General features: G+C 39.0%; 1 protein-coding gene and 1 long non-coding RNA gene across 9 annotated transcripts in view; one reads left to right on the top strand and one right to left on the bottom strand.

Annotated features, from left to right (window-relative positions):
• The window catches only part of LOC145523842 (uncharacterized), a 128,485-nt gene extending 125,767 nt beyond the window's left edge, over positions 1 to 2,718 (bottom strand). The window contains exon 1 of the long non-coding RNA XR_014066920.1: positions 2,503 to 2,718. This is a non-coding gene — a long non-coding RNA (uncharacterized LOC145523842). The remainder of the gene's footprint in view (positions 1 to 2,502) is intronic.
• Positions 2,719 to 2,831: 113 nt separating this feature from the next.
• The window catches only part of CREB5 (cAMP responsive element binding protein 5), a 463,299-nt gene continuing 447,025 nt past the window's right edge, over positions 2,832 to 19,105 (top strand). For all 8 annotated transcript variants that reach the window (XM_081534892.1, XM_081534901.1, XM_081534898.1 and 5 more), the window contains exon 1: positions 2,832 to 2,906. The gene's annotated coding sequence lies outside the window, so the exon portion shown is untranslated. The remainder of the gene's footprint in view (positions 2,907 to 19,105) is intronic.

The following is a 19,105-nucleotide window of genomic DNA, read 5'->3' as shown; positions in this document are numbered from 1 at the left end:
ATGGATGATTTTACATTTATCCCTATTAAGTTTATTCTTATTCATGTCAGCCTGTTCTTTTAGTTTATTAAGACCTGTTGCCTCTCTTGGTTTCATTTGACATTTAATGAATTAGGCTTCCCTCAGCTTTGTCACACCTGCAGTTTTGATAAACATGTCTTTTGTGTCTTCATCCATCATTAACTGAAATTTTGGACTAGATAAACTATAGATAGCCCTTGGGAGTCTGTCATTGTGACTTTCCTTCGGGTAGGCAGTGATTCATTAAGCAGCCAACATTCTTTGGATGAAGTTTTTTCAATCAGCTACAAATCTACTCAACTATACTGTCATTCACGTCATTCCTGTCCACAGGATGTCAAATTCTTTGCTGAAATTAAGATACATTTTTGTCTGTGATATTCCCGTGATCTCTATGACCTACAAGCGTGTCAAAAAGGGAAATGTGACTGGTTTGGTGAAAGACTGATTTGGGGAACCTATGCTGGTTCCCAGCAATCACTTCTCACAAATTTTAAAATAGTTTGTTTGAGAATTTTGCTAGAGGTTTGACATCAAACCCACAGGGCTGTAGTTCTTGGAAGCTACATCCCTCATTCTCTAACATCTTTCTGAAAATTGGAACAATTGTCTTAACTAAAGTATGCTTGAAAATTAAGTTTACATTGGATTGAAAATGAGAAATAACAGGCTTTTAAGTACGCTGAGCCACAGTAATAAAAGGTGATGATGAAAAATGATGCATGAAGTTAAAGGATAAATTTGTGTGATGCCAGGGGCCTGGATAAAGACATAATCTACCCCTCAAATATGTTCTGTCCACCAATTTAAGTCATTTGCTCCCCCAAAGCAATGGAATTTGTTTATTACATTTTGTTCTCTGTTGACTCTTGATGTTCTGTAAGGTTCTGGAAGCTATTATCTTTGAGATATCCACAGTTTATTTTGTCTTAAAGTCTAGAACAGCTAAATGCTTTTCCACTAAGAATCATAAACATTTTCTCTTCTGTTAGGAAAAGCAGATGTCAGGATGCTTCTTCTGCTCAACCCTTAGGGGTTATCAAGCAGGACAAGGCTTGGCTCTCAAAGATTCCAAGCCAATGGCTCCCAAGCTGGAATCACTTGGAAGTTTTAAAACCCTGGTCTCCAGATCACATCCTCAGAAATTTGGATTACTGGCTTGGGTGTGGATGGGTGTCAGTATTTTTTAAAGCTCTAGAGGGGATTCTAATATATAGCCAATAATTCTGAAACTGGAGTTCAGACCAGCAGCATCAGCATCACCTGGAACTTGTTAAAATGCAAATTTTCACTTCACTTCCCCCAATCCTGCTGCCTCCAATCTGCTCCAATCCACAGAATCAGAAACTGCAAAGGAGGAGCTCAGGAAACTGTTTTAACAAGCCCTCCAGGTGAGTTGGATATATACCAAGGTTTGAGAACTTAGGTTGAAAGCCTGTTCTAGGCTTTCCTTTCTCCTGGAAAAAAGATTGCCCTGTCAAGTGCTATTGACCCTGAAAACGTCTGGTCTGAGGCCAATTAAAGCTCTCTAAAGCAGCAGGAGCTGGCAGGTAAGCTACACAGAAAGCTTTGAGCTCTCTATTCCTTCTTAGCCATGAAATCACAGTTTTGTCTTTAGTTAATGAGGCCTTAGCAAAACTATGGAGCAGAATGTTTGTCTGTAGAGCTTCATCTGATCCTGGTTCTAGAAACTTCCTTTTTTCCCCCATGGCATCCTTCTCCTTTACCTAAAATCTTAGTCTCTTTTCACTCTTTTGATATTCATTTCCACTTACCAATCAGTTGGAAGAGAGGAACAAGCTAATCAAGATGAGGGTGTACATGTCTTAGAACTTTTTCATGTGTTAAGAGTTTTCAGAATGAGATGCAATTTAACAGTATTGGAACATCTATTAACCCTCAGGAAGAAAGGGGACTTACACATATTGAGTGCCTCGCTCAGAACAGGCAGTTTACTTTCCTCTTAATGTTCATTTAATCCTCAGAAGAGGTGCTGCTATCACTCCATTTTAAGGAGAAGGAAATCAATGGTGGAATATAAGAAACTGTCTGACTGTAGGGAAGGGGAATATTTTTCCCAGAGCCCCTCAAAACATCACATAGAAAAAAAAGAAAAAAGAAACACATCACATAGGTTTCAGACTTTGACTTCCCATAAAGTTATATAGATTCTCAGCAGAATTAAACAGAAAAAAAAAAAAAAATGTTTGTTTTCAAATCCACGCTCTGTCTCTGCCTAGTTGCAGGGCCATACAACTATTGGGAACATTTCTCTACTCATGGTTGAAAAAAACCATAAATACCACAGCAGGGTGAGCCACATGAGTTTTCTGACTGGTCAATTCCTAATAAAATTTGACATCTTTAAACCTGCCAATAACCTATTATTAAATAATAATTACTCTTAAGTACAAAGCAGAACTGTATGGAGGTGGGTATTTTCTCCCAGGAGGAAGTCAGTAGTGGTTAAGTTTTGCTTACCTCTTGTCACAGGTGAAGCCCACTGAGGCCTCCAGGAAAAATAAGACGGAATCCAGGTGATAAGGTATAATACCAAGTTTCACTTGCTCACAGGATGCTGCGTACAGAGGCCTCACACAAAGCCCTTCAGACCATAGTTCCTGGCATCAAACAGCACCACTCGACATCTCAGCTTGGGGACCGTATGCAGAAGCTTCTCACAAGATGCTGTGATTCAAGATGGCAGGGGTTTGGAAACGTTGCTTTAAGGCTGTCTGTCTCGCGAGAACTCTACCCCCCTTCCTCGCGAGAACTCTACCCTCCTTTCTCGCGAGAATTCTACCCTCCTTCCCCAGCAGAGGAACTCTAAGAAGCAGCACCGACCACAACCTGTCCTGGAGAGGAGCGTGTGTGTGCTCTTGAGTGTGAGTCCATACTTCTTCATTCTCTCACCAAAAAACAAAACATTGTTTTGCTTCTGAACTGAACTCGGTCTCATTCTATTGGTGCAAGTGACACAGGGCAGGAGGATCTTTTTTAGGGCCTGACTTGAAAGGGTACATTATCACGTTATTTGCATGAACATCAATAGAGTCTACATCACATAATGTTATAGAAAACAGCTCTCAGACTTCCCCAGTGGTTCGGTGGTGAAGATTCTACACTCCCACTACAGGGGGCCACAGGTTCAATCCCTGGTTTGGGAATGAAGATCCCACACACCACGTTGCAAAATGAAAAAAAAAAGGGAAGTCTGTACTTAAAATTGCAACTCATTTTTCTATTATCTTCTACTCACCAAAGCCTTTCCTGCCGTGCCCTCACCTGAAGATCTTTTAGACCCTCTTGGCATGCTCACAGAACTCATTTGCAATAGTATCTAAAACCCCAACTAGCTTTTGTATTTGTCTCCCCATACCCCATCCCCACGAAGCTATATATTTGTCAAAGGGGTCGACGTCTGATTCAGTTTTGTTCCTTTCTCCTGAGTTACCAAGAAAAGAGGAAACTGAATTTTATGAATCCATGGAAATTGCCTGACCGTCTGAAAGAAGGAAGGAATGTAGAGAGGCGTGGGGAGCAAAGCTGGATAGTCAGGCCTTGAAAACTAAGTAGAAGGATTTACACTTAAGGTGAAAGCAACAGGGAGCTGTGTGGAATGTGGAGTGAGTGGTGTGGAAGTGCAGGCAGAAGGAGATGCAGACTGGATAGAAGGAATCCACGCTCCAACCTGTGAGCCAGCCGCTGCATACAGAGCTGTGTTGCGGCTGTTGCTAAGTCGCTTCAGTCGTGTCCGACTCTGTGCGACCCCATAGACGGAAGCCCACCAGGCTCCCTCCTCCCTGGGATTCTCCAGGCAAGAACATTGGAGTGGGTTGCCATTGCCTTCTCCGACAGAGCTGTGTTAGGCGCATGCATGTTAAGGCTGAGAAAAGGGGCCCCAAACAAAACAAAGATGAGATGAGAATGTTTTCTAAGGGCTGAATCAGAGGGAGGAAAAATATCACTCCAAAGTTTCTAGATCAGATAATTAGCAAAAGAATGGAAAAGTTAATTGGAAAAGGGTAGCAATCTGGAGCGTACAGAAGCTGGGGAAGGATGTTAGGATACATTTCATTAGCTGGCTTTCTCTTTCTTTGAAGTGTCAAGTGGGCACACAGATCTCTTAAGATTTAAATTCTGCTTTTTCCTAGAGATATAACTTAAGGGTGAAATAACCTCATCACTCTTCACATTTTAAAGCATTCTTGTTTTATATGCTATCAATGTAGGTTTTAATTCTCTCTGGAAAATGAATACTTTTCCGGGTCCCATGGGAGCTTTCCTTGTGGCACTTGCACAGGCGACCATCTGAGCTGAGTGCTTGTTAGATGGGATGAAATATCGTCTAGGGCTAGCGGGGAGACATCACCAGCCACCCACTGGACGCCTTGGGAATGAAGAAGAGGCCAAAGGTCTCATGTCTTTAACTGGAAAAGTACAATTTCAAGATTAACAATGGCAACCCCAGTGTGCATTACTGCTAGTGGAAACAAGTGTATGATATCATAACAGAGGAAGACAAGGCAGCAAATTTGCTTTCAAAGCCCACAGTGTGACAGCTTTACAATCATCTTTTGAATGGTGTCTGTATTGGTTTCCTACTGCTGCTATAACAGATTACCACAAATTTAGTGGTTTAAAATTATGCTGCCTATCCAAGTATTCCAGCATTATGCTTCCAATGAGAGTTTTCATCCTTACCCTATAGATAACCAGGCATGAACAACCATTAGGATCTTCATACTCAAAAACAGATAATTTAATTTTAAAAAGAACCTGAACTCTTAGAGTAGTTACCTCTCCTAACCTCAAAAACAAAAGATGAATTATTCATTTAATAATTATCAGGAAGATAAGAATGAACATATGTTCTGTTTAATAGCTGCGGTGTGACAAGGAGTTACATTTATCATTCATTGGAGAGACACAACATATTTAATGCAAACAGAAAAGAAGCACATCAAAACAAGGCCAGTTCAGAAGTATTTTCAGCTTTTTATTTTTCCTACTGAAGTAAATTAAAAGAATTAATCTGAGTTCCTATGAAACCCTTTGCCACTGAATGCTGTGATTGATTGAAACACAAATATTAACTTCTTTGTTAAAACTAAAATAATTATATACGAAAGATTCAAATTGTACCTCTTTCTATCTTAGTTGTGGAGAAGGAAATGGCAACCCACTCCACTATTCTTGCCTGGAGAATCCCATGGACAGAGGAGCCTGGTGGACTACAGTCCATGGGGTCGCAAAGAGTCGGACACAACTGAGCGACTTCACTTTTTTTTTTTGCTTTTTATCTTAATTGAGATCTCTCTTAATTGGCAAGTATAACTGACATAAAGTAAAAATAATGCCTACATTTGGTAAGTTTGATATAATATAAATTTGGCACATTGACTTATGAAATCGTCACCATGATCAAGATAACAAATATGTGTACTGCCTCCAAAAGTTTCATTTGACTTTTAAAAAAGTTTTTTATTGGAGTATAGTTGCTTTACAATGTTGTGTTAGTTTCTGCTGTATAGCAAAGTGAATCAGCCATACATATACATACATCCCTTCTTTTTTGGATTTCCTTCCCATTAATCTAGAGATCTTTAATATTTCAAATTTATTGAAAAATACCAAACCAGAGCTTATGTAATGAAGATTTCTCTCTTTAAAAAAAAAAAAAACAACAAAAGTAGGAACATTAGTTTTCTTTGAGGAGACGGGTCTTTCACTGATTATATACACCTGTATTTTTAAAAATAAATATAACTCAGTTTAAAAGAAACAATGATAAAATAGCACTACAGCAAACACACACACTTAGTTCACTTTTGAACTGCATTATCTGTTAAATAGTTGAAAGATAAAGAGTATTGATGTTCTCTAAGAGCAATTCTTGCCTGGCAGCAGAGTTGTGTTTTTAAGTCAGACTTAAAAAAAAAATCAAGAATCTTGCTCATGGATCATCACCTTTCCTAGTGAACCCAGTGACCACAGACATGATTCCTGTGAAGCTCTGTTAAACTAAATTGTCCTCCTTCAAAGTCAGTGACAGAATCCCTGCGCATGAGAATGAAAACAGAGTTAGAGTAGATGGCTTTTAATAACCATTTTTAGAATAAAAATATGAATATTAAAAAAACCAAAATAACAGATATAGAATGTCATCTGTAACAATGTTATTCTGTAACAGATATAGAATGTAGCACTGCAAAAAATAAAATACAATCTGCTGAGTTTCCAGCACATTCTTTAGAGCCCTTTGTCTTCACAGTCAAAGCTCCTGGGTGAACCCCAGCTGGTAGGAGTCACCTGCCTTCACATCCACCAGAAGAGCTCCATTCAAAATGATTTAAAATACATTTATATATCTGTGTATCTGCTTACTCTGATCATTCCCCTTGTATCTAATAATACTGTTGTCCACTGTTTTAGGACCACCTTTTTCTACTTTCCTGACTTAAATATGGGGCTTCCCCAGTGGCTCAGTGGTAAAGAATCCTCCTGCCAATGCAGGAGACCCAGGTTTGATTCTTGGTCTGAGAAGATCCCCTGGAGAAGGAAATGGCAACCCACTTCAGTATTCTTGCCTGGGAAATCCCATGGACAGAGGAGCCTGATGGGCTACAAGTCCATGGGGTTGTGAAAGAGTTGGACAGGACTTAGCAACTAAACAACAACAACAACAACAAGTACAGAAATCTCTTAAACATTAATATTATACAGTCAGTGATTATTTAGATTCATCTATTCATTTGCATTCTCTTTGTCTATTTTCCTTTCTCAGAACCTATCTCAGAACTTCCTTCTATGTTTATTATCCTTTCTGAAGTTTAACCTTTAAATTTCCTCAATTGAGGGTCTCCCAGACATACACGGCATCACTTTTAGGAATGTCTTTATTTCATTCTTACATTTTTGCTACATGTAAAATTCTAGGTTGATTGTTTCTCTAAACATTTTGTAGATTTTATTTCACTGTAGTCTGGTCTTTGTTGTGGCTGTTGAAAAGTCTGCTGCTAGTTTAACTATCTTTTTATGGATAATCGGTCTTTTTTCCTCTAGATGTTTTCAATATTGTCTTTATGTCTTTGGTGTTTTACATCTTTACTGTGATGGGTCTGCATATGAGTTTTTTAAAAATTACATATCCTCCTTGGGATTTGTGCTTTCTGAATCTGAACATTCATGTCTTGTATCTATTCTGAAAAATTCTATGCCATTATTACTGGCATTTTCTTTGAAAATATCATGAACTTCAGTTAGACATTTATCAAGTGTCTTATTCTACCCTCATTTCTCATAAATATACTTTCTCAGTTACCATTTCTTTGCCTCTCTCTCTTTCCTGTGTTTTGGTTAATTTCCTAAGTGTTATCTTCCATTTGCCAATTAGTTTTTCAATTATGACTAACCTCATGAAGTTATCCATTGTGCTTTTAAATTACATTTTTAGTTATTTTAGATATTTGACTCTTTTCCAAATTGGCCTAGTGTTTTAAAGTATCATTACTTTCTTGAGTTTATTTCATTCATTTCATTCTGTATTTATTTCATTAACACTTTATACCTGGTTATTTTATGTTCTGTATTATCCATTCCAATATTCAAAATTCTTGGTGGTCTAAGCCAGCTGTTATTGTTTCTGCTGACTCTCACCAGTGAAACCTGTTTTCTCATATACTTCATAATTTTGGATTTTGAGTGCCTTTCAGCTTTATCTGTATGAAACCTGCAAGACCTGAGTTGAGGGTGAGACCCTCATAGGGAATCTGTGTTTACCTCTGCCAGGTACTGCAGCTTACTACTCATCTGGGTTCACATTGGGTTAACCTCTTGAACTCAGGTTTTCTGGATTCCACTGCTGCTGCTGACAAGTCAGTCATGTCCAATTCTTTGCAACCCATGGACTGTAGCCGGCCAGGCCACTTCCATAGAATTTTTCTAGGCAAGAATACTGGATTGGGTTACCATTTCCTACTCCAGGGGATCTTCCTGACTATCAATTTAACCCTAAACCTTCATAGGACAGGCTTGGGGTTACAAATTTTCAGGGAAGATGTATTATTCCAATCTGGAGCCTAGGCTGAGAGAGAAGACTTCCTTGTTATTTCCATTCACATAGTTTACTTTGGAGGGTGCATCTCTTTATTATTCTGGCTTTACATGAGGGCTCAGTTCCAATTCCCCATCTTACTTAGGTCCCATGTGGCCATTAAAATCTAAGCCTCTTGGCTATAAAGATTGGCAGGATAGCCTCAGATTCAGCTAACACCTGTTTCCTAGCTCTCTTCAGTTCAACTATTTGTTTACCCTTCTTTACTTACTAGTTCAACTATTAAAGACATATTTACACAATTTCATCAAGCACTTCTAGGTATCCAGTTATAAATATTTCTCCAGACAGGAGTTTCTTATTATTTTTTCTGATGAAGAAACTAAGTCCTGGAAAAGTTTATTGAGTTTAAAAAGGTGCAGCCAAGTTGAAACTCAAACTGATTCTCCAGCCTCCTTTTCACATCTTCATGGATCACACAAAATAACAGTACCTCCACTCTTAAAGCTGACATTTGTGGTGTCACTCCTAGTAACTCTCAAAATAACTCTGAAATCAGAAGTCAATTTTCCCCGAATTGTGATAACTTGCTAAAATAAGGTGAGATTAAATCACTGTCAAACTCATTTAATGTATTACAACTGTGAGATAAGAAGCCTACGTGTCTGACTTCCAAGGCTATAGTGATAAGAGTAGAAATTTTAGTTGTAACAATTTCTTAAAGCAGGTTCTGGCTTCTAAATCTGGATTTGAAACCACTGATCATGGAGGGAAAGGATCCATAGTTATGAAACAGGCATATTTTTAGGATCTGTGCAGGTATCTCTTCTTCCCAGACAAAATTGGCCCACTGGAGAAGGGAATGGCAAACCACTCCAGTATTCTTGCCTCAAGAACCTCATGAACAGTATGAAAAGGCAAAAAGATGACACTGGAAGATGAGCCCCCTAGGTCAGTAGGTGTCCAATATGCTACTGGGGAAGAGCAGAAAATTGGTTCAGAAAGAATGAAGAGGCTGAGCCAAAGTGGAAACGATGCTCAGTTACGGTTATGTCTGGTGGTGAAAGTAAAGTCCGATGCTATAAAGAACAATATTGCATAGGAATCTGTAATGTTAGGTCCATGGTAAATTGGATGTAGTCAAGCAGGAGATGGCAAGAGTGAACACTGACATTTTAGGAATCAGTGAACTAAAATGGACAGGAATGGGTGGATTCAATTCAGATGACCATTATATCTACTATCCTGGACAAGAATCCCTTAGAAGAAACGGAGTAGCCCTCATGGTCACAAAAGAATCTGAAATGCAGTACTTGGGTACAGTCTCAAAAATGACAGAATGATCTCAGTTTGTTTTCAAGGCAAACCATTCAATATCATAGTAATCCAAGTCTATGGCCCAACCACTAATGCTGAGGAAGCTGAAGTTGAACAGTTCTGTGAAGACCTACAAGACCTTCTAGAGCAAACACCAAAAAAAAAAAAAAGGTCCTTTTTATTATAGGGGATTGGAATGCAAATGTAGGAAGTCAAGAGATACCTGGAGTAACAGGCAAGTTTGGCCTTGGAGAACAAAATGAAGCAGGACAACGGCTAACAGAGTTTTGCCAAGAGAGCATGCTGATTAAAGCAAATACTCTACACATGGACATAACCAGATAATACCAAAATCAGATTGATTATATTCTTTTGCAGCCAAAGGTGGAGAAGCTCTATACAGTTAGCAAAAACAAGACCTGAAGCTGACTGTGACTCAGATCATCAGCTCCTTATTGCAAGATTCATGCTTAAATTGAAGAAAGGAGGGAAAACCACTAGGCCATCCAAATATAACCTAAATCAAATCCCTTATGATTATATAGTGGAAGTGACAAATAGATTCAAGGGATTAGATCTGGTAGACAGGGTGCCTGAAGAACTATGAGGTTCGTAACATTGTACAGGAGGTGGTGACAAAAACTATCCCAAAGAAAAACAAATGTAAGAAGGCAAAGTGGTTGTCTGAGGAGGCTTTACAAGTAGCTGAGAAAAGAAGAGAAGCCAAAGGCAAAGGAGAAAGAGAAAGATACACTGAATTCAATGCAGAGTTCCAGAGAATAGCAAGGAGAGAAAAGAAAGCCTTCTTAAGTGATCAGTGCAAAGAAACAGAGGAAAACAATAGAATGGGAAAGACTAGAGATCTCTTCAAGAAAACTGGAGATTCTAAGGGAACATTTCATGCAAAGGTGGGCACAATAAAGGACAGAAACAGCCAGGACCTAACAGAAGCAGATGAGATTAAGAAGAGCTGGCAAGAATACACAGAAGAACTATACAAAAAATCAAGGGGGCCTTAGGAGGTATTACTATGAACAAAGCTAGTGGAGGTGATGGAATTCCAGCTGAGCTATTTCAAATCCTAAAAGATGACGCTGGGAAACTGCTGCACTCAATATGCCAGCAAATTTGGGAAATTCAGCAGTGGCCACAGGACTAGAAAAGGTCAACAGTTTTCATTCCAATTCCAAAGAAGGGCAGTGACAAAGAATGTTCAAACTACTTCACAATTGCGCTCATTTCACGTGCTAGCAAGGTAATGCTAAAAATCCTTCAAGCTAGGCTTCCGCAGTACATCAACCAAGAACTTCCAGTTGTACAAGCTGGATTTAGAAAAGGCAGAGGAACCAGAGATCAAATTACCAACATCTGTTGGATCATAGAAAAAACAAGAGAATTCCAAAAAAACCTTTACTTCTGATTCATTGACCAGGCAAAAGCCTTTGACTGTGTGGATCACAACAAACCATGGAAAATTCTTAGAGACAGGAATACCAGACCACCCTACTTGTTTTTGAGAAATCTGTATGCAGGTCAAGAAGCAACAGTTAGAACCAGGCATGGAACAACAGACTGGTTCCAAATCGGGAAAGGAGTAGTTCAAGGCTATATATTGTCACCCTGCTTATTTAACTTATATGCAGAGTACATCATGTGAAATGCCAGGCTGGATGAGTCACAAGCTGGAGTCAAGATTTTCAGGAGAAATATCAACAATCTCAGATGTGCAGATGATACCACTAAAATAGCAGGAAGTGAAGAAATAAAAAACCACTTGATAAGGGTGAAGAGGAGAGTGAAAAAACTGTCTTAAAATTCAACATTCAAAAAACAAAGATCATGGCATCTGGTCCCATTTCTTCATGGCAAATAGATGGGGGAAAAGTGGAAATGGTGACAGATTTTATTCTCTTCGGCTCCAAAATCACTGTGGACAGTGACTGCAACCATGAACTTTAAAAGACACTTGCTCCTTGGAAGAAAAGCTATGACAAACATAGACAGCATATTAAAAAGCAGAGACATCACTTTGCTGACAAAGGTCCATATAGTCAGAGCTATGGTTTTTCCAGTAGTCATGTATGGCTGTGAGAGTTGGATCATAAAAAAGGCTGAGCACCAAAGAATTGATGCTTTCAAATTGTGGTGCTGGAGAAGACTCTTGAGAGTCCCTTGGACAGCAAGGACATCAAACAGGTTAATCCTAAAGGAAATCAACCCTTAATATTTATTGGAAGGACTGATGCTGAAGCTGAAGCTCCAATACTTTGGCCACCTGATGCAAAGAGCTGACTCTCTGGAAAAGACCCTGATGATGGGAAAGATTGAGGGCAGGAGAAGGGGCATCAGAGAATAAGATGGTTGAATGGCATCACCGACTCAATGGACATCAGTTTGAACAAACTCTGGGATATAGTGAAGGACAGGGAAGCCTGGCATGCTGTACATGGGATTACAGAGAGTCGGACACAACTTAGCGACTGAACAACCACATCAACAACAGGCATATCTTATAAGCATCAGGACTTTCTCTCATGTGAAATCCCAAGTGAAGCATCTTTACTTCATATTAAGAACACACGCATAATTTGAAAGATATGTACATTATTTATTTATGTATTCTAAAAAATGTAAACTATTAAATTGAATCTGAGTAATACTGTAGAATACTGTAACTAGCAAATCTTAGAATAGGAAAAGCAATATGTTTTTGAAGTGAAGTGAAGTGAAAGTCACTCAGTCATGTCTGACTCTGGGATCCCACGGACTATACAGTCCATGGAATTCTCCAGGCCAGAATACTGGAGTGGGTAGCTTTTCCCTTCTCCATGGGATCTTCCCAACCCAGGGATCGAACTCATGTCTCTCGCATTGCAAGTGGATTCTTTACCAGCTGAGCCACTAAGGAAGCCCAAGAATACTGGAGAGGGTAGCCCATCCCTTCTCCAGCGGATCTCCCCAACCCAGGAATCGAACCGGGGTTTCCTGCATTGAAGGCAGATTCTTTATCAGCTGAGCTACCAGAGAATCACCAATGTTTTTGAAGTTTCCACAGAAAGAAGAAATGACATTCAGAATTTCAGTGTTCCTGTCTCAAATGACTGCATGTTAACAAACCACTACCACCACCACTGCCAAAAAATATATATGTACACACACCAAGATAAAATGACCTATAACTATCAGCTGTGGTTTTGCGTTGTTTCATGCCAAATTCATAAATCTCCATGAAATGGAAATGTCATCCAAATTTCACATTTTTCTTCAACTTTATCAGTTTTATTCAATTTTCATCTTGTTCTCAGATGGTGTTTACCTTGCTCAGCCTTTTTTAAAATTCAAGAAAACCTGTTGAGGGTTTGAAACTTCCTGTAGAGGGCGCTATTGATATGGTCAACTATATAAACATTAAAAAAAAAAGTACATGGTTCATAAACTATAGACTCTGCTTAGAAGTCATTAGGTTGATATTTGGGAGAGTTGAATTAAACCAAAACCCTAAGCAGACTAATAACTCTTGGCTGTTTAATACTTGTGAAACCGGGCATTCCTCTGGCTTTTAACGCTGGAGTCTGAATGTTCTCTCCCCTCCCCCTTTATTATTTAATGAACAATTCCTCTTCTGGTCTGTATTAACAATGGTGCTTGGAACTCGGCATCGATAACACACTGTGTGCCCTGTTGTGCTACATGTTGAATGATTTGTGTGTCTTTGAGAAAGTCCAGCTTCTCTTCTTAATCTGGTATCGTGGAGGCTCTGTAATTTACTCCCACAGTTCACTGCCATACATATTTCATGTCAAGGGGGAGGTTGCTTTTCTTTTTTTCTTTAAAAACTCTTAATAGAGATACTTCCAAACAAAGACAGAGGGCAAAGAGGATCCTCTTCTAATATTAAATGAGAACATAACCGTAGCTTATTTTTCTTTCGTATTATTATGAGGCAATTGATGATTGCCTGGGGCTTTTTGGATGAATCAGACTTTTAATAAGTTTCAGTGAGAACAGTGTTCACGGAGATAAGTTAATTAATTGCTCTGCTGTGTGAAAGCTCATGTAGATAGAGTTTTATTCTACTATGAGAATGTTCTTAAAAAGGCACACGATTCTTACATGAATGCTTATCAGCCAACTTTCACAGAAAATATTACTTTGCTCTTCTTTTTTTAAAAAAGAAATTGTTAATAACCTTATTAAGCTGAAATAAAATACATTACTGATCATTCTCCAGAACGGGAACTGAAAAGACATCTTTTCTTTCCGAGGTTCTGATGTCTTGCATCTATTGTTTACAAAACTCTTCTGGATGCTGACAGATAATTCTCTCTTGGTTACTTTTAATCTTGGAATTTTTGGCAAAGTGCTTCTTTTTTCCTCTGCATCACTTGGGTGATTTCAAACCAGAAGAATTCTTTGTCCTATCTTTACCCTGTCTCTGTGGCAGCAATGTAAGGGACTGTAAGAAAATGACTCGGAAAGCATCACTGGCTAATACAGTGAGTTTTTCTCCTGATGGCTACAATTTACATGCCAGGGGCCCCCTAAGCCCTCCAGCATTTTCCTGATGCTATGAAGAGAAAAAAAAATCAAAGTTTCTTAGAGTCTGGAATGCTTTCCCTGGCAATTGACAACAGAGTTCAAGTCAAGTTTATGATTTGGATTCTAACTTAGACTTTCCTTATGCATTTTTAACTCTTTGAAAGATGGGTTGAAGATAATATAGTATGCATTACATGCCTCCTGCTATATTTGTTTTATTATTGATTGAATTTTTAAAAGTCTTTGTTGATAATTTTTTTAGATTTCTTTTTAAAATAGAGAAAAGAAAGCAATCCACTTAGAGTCTCATCCATCACCTTAATGCCTTTGCTGTTAATTTTTTTCAGGTAAAAATTATTTACTGGATAGAAGTATATTTGTATCATCACTGTTTTCTGTTCTAGTTTGATATTCTGTTCAAATTTAGTATTATATTATAATTTTATCAAAACATTTTTCATATGTGTCAGTGTGGTCTTAAGACCTCTTACAGATTTCAGTAAGTGCAATTTACACATGGCCTCAGGAATTAGGCACTGTTTTCACATGTAAGAACAATCACACCTGTCTCAAAGGACAATGCCAGGATTAAATGACTCCATCTGAATAGCCTAGCAGAGTGCCTGACATATAAGCCCTCAACAGTGTTTCTTCTTTTTCTCCCTCTTCTTTCCCTGATCTTAATTGGCTTTCATTTGTCACCACTAATATGCCGTTATATGTTGTAGAATAAATCTCTTGGAACATAATTAAACTATTTTCATGCTTTCCAATATAATTACAACATGAAAAAAAATCAAGTCCGATCAACTGGCCATTGAAGAATTGCCCAGAGAAGGCTCTGTGCCACCCGGAGCTTTGCTGTGCTGTAAGGTCAACTCCAATTCCAACGGGCCATCAGCTGGTGGCCCGCAGTGCCCTCCTTGGTGACAGCTGCCTAAAAGACACTCTTTTACCTCACCAAGTATTTCTATGGCCTCAGGAGTGATTGGCTGTGGTTTTTCTAATATCAGAACAACAAATGAATCTCCCATCTCTATCTCTTTTTAATTTTCCTACTTCTGTTTCTCTATTCTAGTGTTCTTAGCACTCACCTTCCCTGTCCTAGGGAGCAATTTTATTTTCTGTCTTTTGGCGTGTGTTGTTCAGTAACCTTTGCATTTATAGCCAGGGTCCATCCAGGAGGTATTCTTCTTTTCCTAAAGTGGCTGTTTTAGAAGTATCCAAAGAACTCTCTTGTTCTTCCCATTCTCCATCAGGGGGACTGCACTGAGGTTCAGGAGATTCCCTGCTGGAGTTGCCTCTTCTTTGATTCTTGAGTGGAGGGTTTATTCTACACACCAAGCCCTTGCTTTTGGTAGCCTCAGATTATATGCGACTGTATTTGGTGGGTTATGTAATATTTCTCTTGCAAGGTTTCACCCTTGGGTCTTTTTAAAACACTCTTGCCCCTTACTGATGAGAGACTGGTATTTCCACTGTGCATCTAACCCTTCATAGAATCTTAGAATTTCAGTACAGAGCAATCTTATAGTTTATCTAGTCATATCCTCATCTTCAAAGGTGCAGGAAAGGAGGCTAGGAGTGGCCAAGATATTTTCTGGATGCAGGTGACTCCTTAGCTCATAACTCAGACCTTGTCTGTCTCATGACACTATTTCAGCTTCGGTGAGTTTGGGCTTAATGCTGTTTCTTTTTTTCATTTGTTCTTTTTAAGTACAGAAATCTTCCTCAACCCACAAAGTAGTGAGGCTTTTTAGCCAAGAAGCATCAAATATTTCTATTGGATCTAACTCTCTTCTCAGAAACCTTATTTCCTCAGACTCTGTATTTCATAAAGAAAGCAACAAACAAAGTTTTAGATTTTCAAATATCTCTTCTCCTTTCCCCTTCTCTCTGCTACATTTCCAAACATCTCCCTACTTGTTTCAACTTTTCTTGGTTACTTTGATATTCTGATGATTGATCATGGATTCTGGTCTCATTACCTTGCCTGTTAGATCTTAATGACCCTTTTTCTGGTCTCTCCTAGTCTTGTGAATGTGATATAAATTAAGGACAACTTCCAGCTTCCAATCCAGTATATAAAGAGATTGGAAGTCATCAATCCCATCCTAACAACTGAAAACTAACAATCATCTAACAGAAAATAATTTGTTCAAAATAATAATAGCAACAACACATTGAGTAATTATAGCTTATGGTTAAGAGAAAGGAAAACAAAGTTATAAGGAATGGGAAGGAGGAATTTTCTATTATACCATGCCTGGACTACGACTACCCGTGAAGAAGTATACTGTTAACACAGACTTGAATTAAGATGTAAATGTATATTGCAAATTCTAGGGAAACTACTAAAATTTTGTTTTAAAAGTATAATTGATACGCTAAAGAGAAAAGAGAAAATGGAATCATAAAATTCTCAGTTAAAAGCAGAAAAAGCAGGAAGAGTGGAAGATCAAAAAAGAAGCAAAGAACAAGCAACAAATATAAAATAGTTCCAAATATGGTAGATAGAATTCCAACTACATCAATAATCACTTTAAATGTGAATGGTTCAATTAAAAGACAGACTGTCAGAGCAGATGAAAGAGATAAGACCTCACCCTATAAGAAATGTCTATAAGAAATGTACGTTAAATATAAAGACAGACATAGATTAAAAATAAGGAGATAGGGGAAAGATGTATAATGCTGTGTGTGTGCTCAGTTGCTTCAGTCTTGTCCGACTCTTTGCAACTCTATGGACTGTAGCCCTCCAGGCTCCTCTGTCCATGGGATTCTCCAGGCAAGAATACTGGAGTGGGTTGCCATTTCCTTCTCCAGGGGATCTTCCCAACCCTGGGATCAAACCTGGGTCTCCTGCACTGCAGGCAGATTTCTTACTGATTGAGCCACACGGGAAGCCCCCATATCATGCTGCTGCTGCTGCTGCTAAGTCGCTTCAGTCATGTCCGACTCTGCACGACCCCGTAGACGGCAGCCCGTCAGGCTCCAACGTCCCTGGGATTCTCCAGGCAAGAATACTGGAGTGGGTTGCCATTTCCTTCTCCACTAGTTCAAAAGAAAAGAGTGGAGTAGGTAGTTCAGATAAATTAGTTCTTAACATAAGTAATGAAGTCAGATATGTTTTAAAAGTCTTTGTTTTTTTCTCATAGAATTCATATTAAGAGAGAGTCCCCCCATCTTTCAACATTCGGCACAAGTTTCACCTGAGTTTAATTGTGTCATTTGGACTTCCCTGGTGGCTCAGACGGTAAAGAATCCGCCTGCGCAGTTATAGGAGTAAGAATAATTCTTTTGGCTTCCCTGGTGGCTCAGGCAGTAAAGAGTCTTCCTGCAGTGCTGGAGACCCAGGTTCAATCCCTGGGTCAGGAAGAGCCCCTGAAGGAGGAAATGGCAACCCACTCCAGTATTCTTGCCTGGAAAATTCCATGGACAGAGGAGCCTGACAGGCTACAGTCCATGGGGTTGCAGAGTTGGACCTGACTGAGCAACTTCACTTTCTTTCTGTAATTCAGTGGTATGCTGTGTATGTTGAGTGTTCTGGTCTGATTTGGCTTCATTATTGCTCAAAATTTTATCATGAAAATAAGCCTTTTGAATACTCATCTTCTAACCCTTGCATTTTTATTTAGGTAGAGAAAGAATAAAAGAATTATCATCCATTCCTGTTTTGTTCTAGCATACTTGTTGGTTTTATGTCTTCTTTGAATTGGAGTGACTTTTATGTATTTGGAAATGTTCATCAAAGTTATCTGCCTTCCTGTTTTGAAAGGCTAGAGATTTTCTCTCTTCTCTGAAAGAGTAAAAGGACCGCAATTACTTCCCTGGGGAGAGGGTGTTAAGAGGAAACTATTTGGAGGCTTTTAGGTGAAATTCACCATGTACCTGGGAACATTGTCTAAATTTTCTTTGGCAAAGGGCCTATATTAGGCTTTTCTCATGGAAGATAAACACAAATCCTTTTAAATGATGTCTGTTGATCTCATCATAATCTCAGATTCCAAGATTCAACTATCTTGTGGGTACTCACCTCCTCTCCAGGGGAAAAAGCCCACTCTGAGGTAGGATATAAGCATTTCCATTAGTGGTCAAGGGCAGTTTCTCTCCACACTGGCTGTGCAGTATGAACTTCCCTTTTATATAGTCTTCAGTCAAGTGACATGATTTAGAGTGGGTGAAGATGAACATTTGTTAGGAACAAAGTAAAGGAAGAAGGAGAGGCCCTGCTTTCTTACTGATCTTCCTGATGTTTCTGTTTTCAATTTTTCTTCATGCTATAGCCCTGGTGCATGTCAGGGCAAGGTTGGTGTTAACTCAGGTTCCCCCCACCCTTTTCTTTTCCCAGCTGGCTCTGTTGGGTAGCAAATATCTGACTTGCACTCCAGGTTGCAACAGGTTGGTCGACATTGTACACTACATGCAGTGGGATGTGCTCCAATTACAGAGAACATCCCAAACAACCCTTCATTTCAAATAAAGACATAAAATCCTTTTCTCCTTTCTGGGGCCAAGAATGTCAAGCCAAAGGAGGTATTCTATGAAATGATCTGCAAAGTAGGGCGAGGAGTTCCTTTCCCATTTTTTCTTTTTTCCTGTAACAACTCTAGGCAAATTCCTCAGAAATCAGATTGGCAAGGGCAGACAAGGGGTGGGCTGGAACTCTGGAATCTGGGCTTGCTGAATGCATGCCATTCCCTTGCCATGTAGCACAAATTGATGCCAACTGCAGAAAATAAAGACCTAAGTCAGAAGAGTAATACAGGCACAAGGCAATCATCAGCTCAATTAAACTGGTTATTCCACAAATAACCTAGAAACAGCAGGATTGCCAAACAATCTCCAGCCCCTGAAACATTTGCAAATGAGCATGACAACTGAGATTTTTTTCTTTCTTTGTAGCCATACACTGTCACATTTTAATGATGGATTATAGACATGGGCTTTTGGCAGCAGACTGTAGCAAACATGAGTCTACACTTATTTTCTTTTAATCAGAAGATACAAAGGCTTATAGATCCATGGCACTGTGCTGGAGTTAGATAAAGCCCTAGAAAGAGAAATGTACAATGATGGGAATATACATACACTTTCCCTTCTTTTTAGATACAAGGCAGATATGTTTTTCTTGTCAGAAGATACATTCTCTTTTGTTTTACTTTAGGTGGT

This window comes from Giraffa tippelskirchi, chromosome 10 (genome assembly GCF_054371585.1).
Source record: "Giraffa tippelskirchi isolate mGirTip1 chromosome 10, T2T-mGirTip1v1.2.pri, whole genome shotgun sequence".
Lineage (NCBI taxonomy): Eukaryota > Metazoa > Chordata > Mammalia > Artiodactyla > Giraffidae > Giraffa > Giraffa tippelskirchi.
This window is presented reverse-complemented; position numbering and strand designations above follow the sequence as displayed.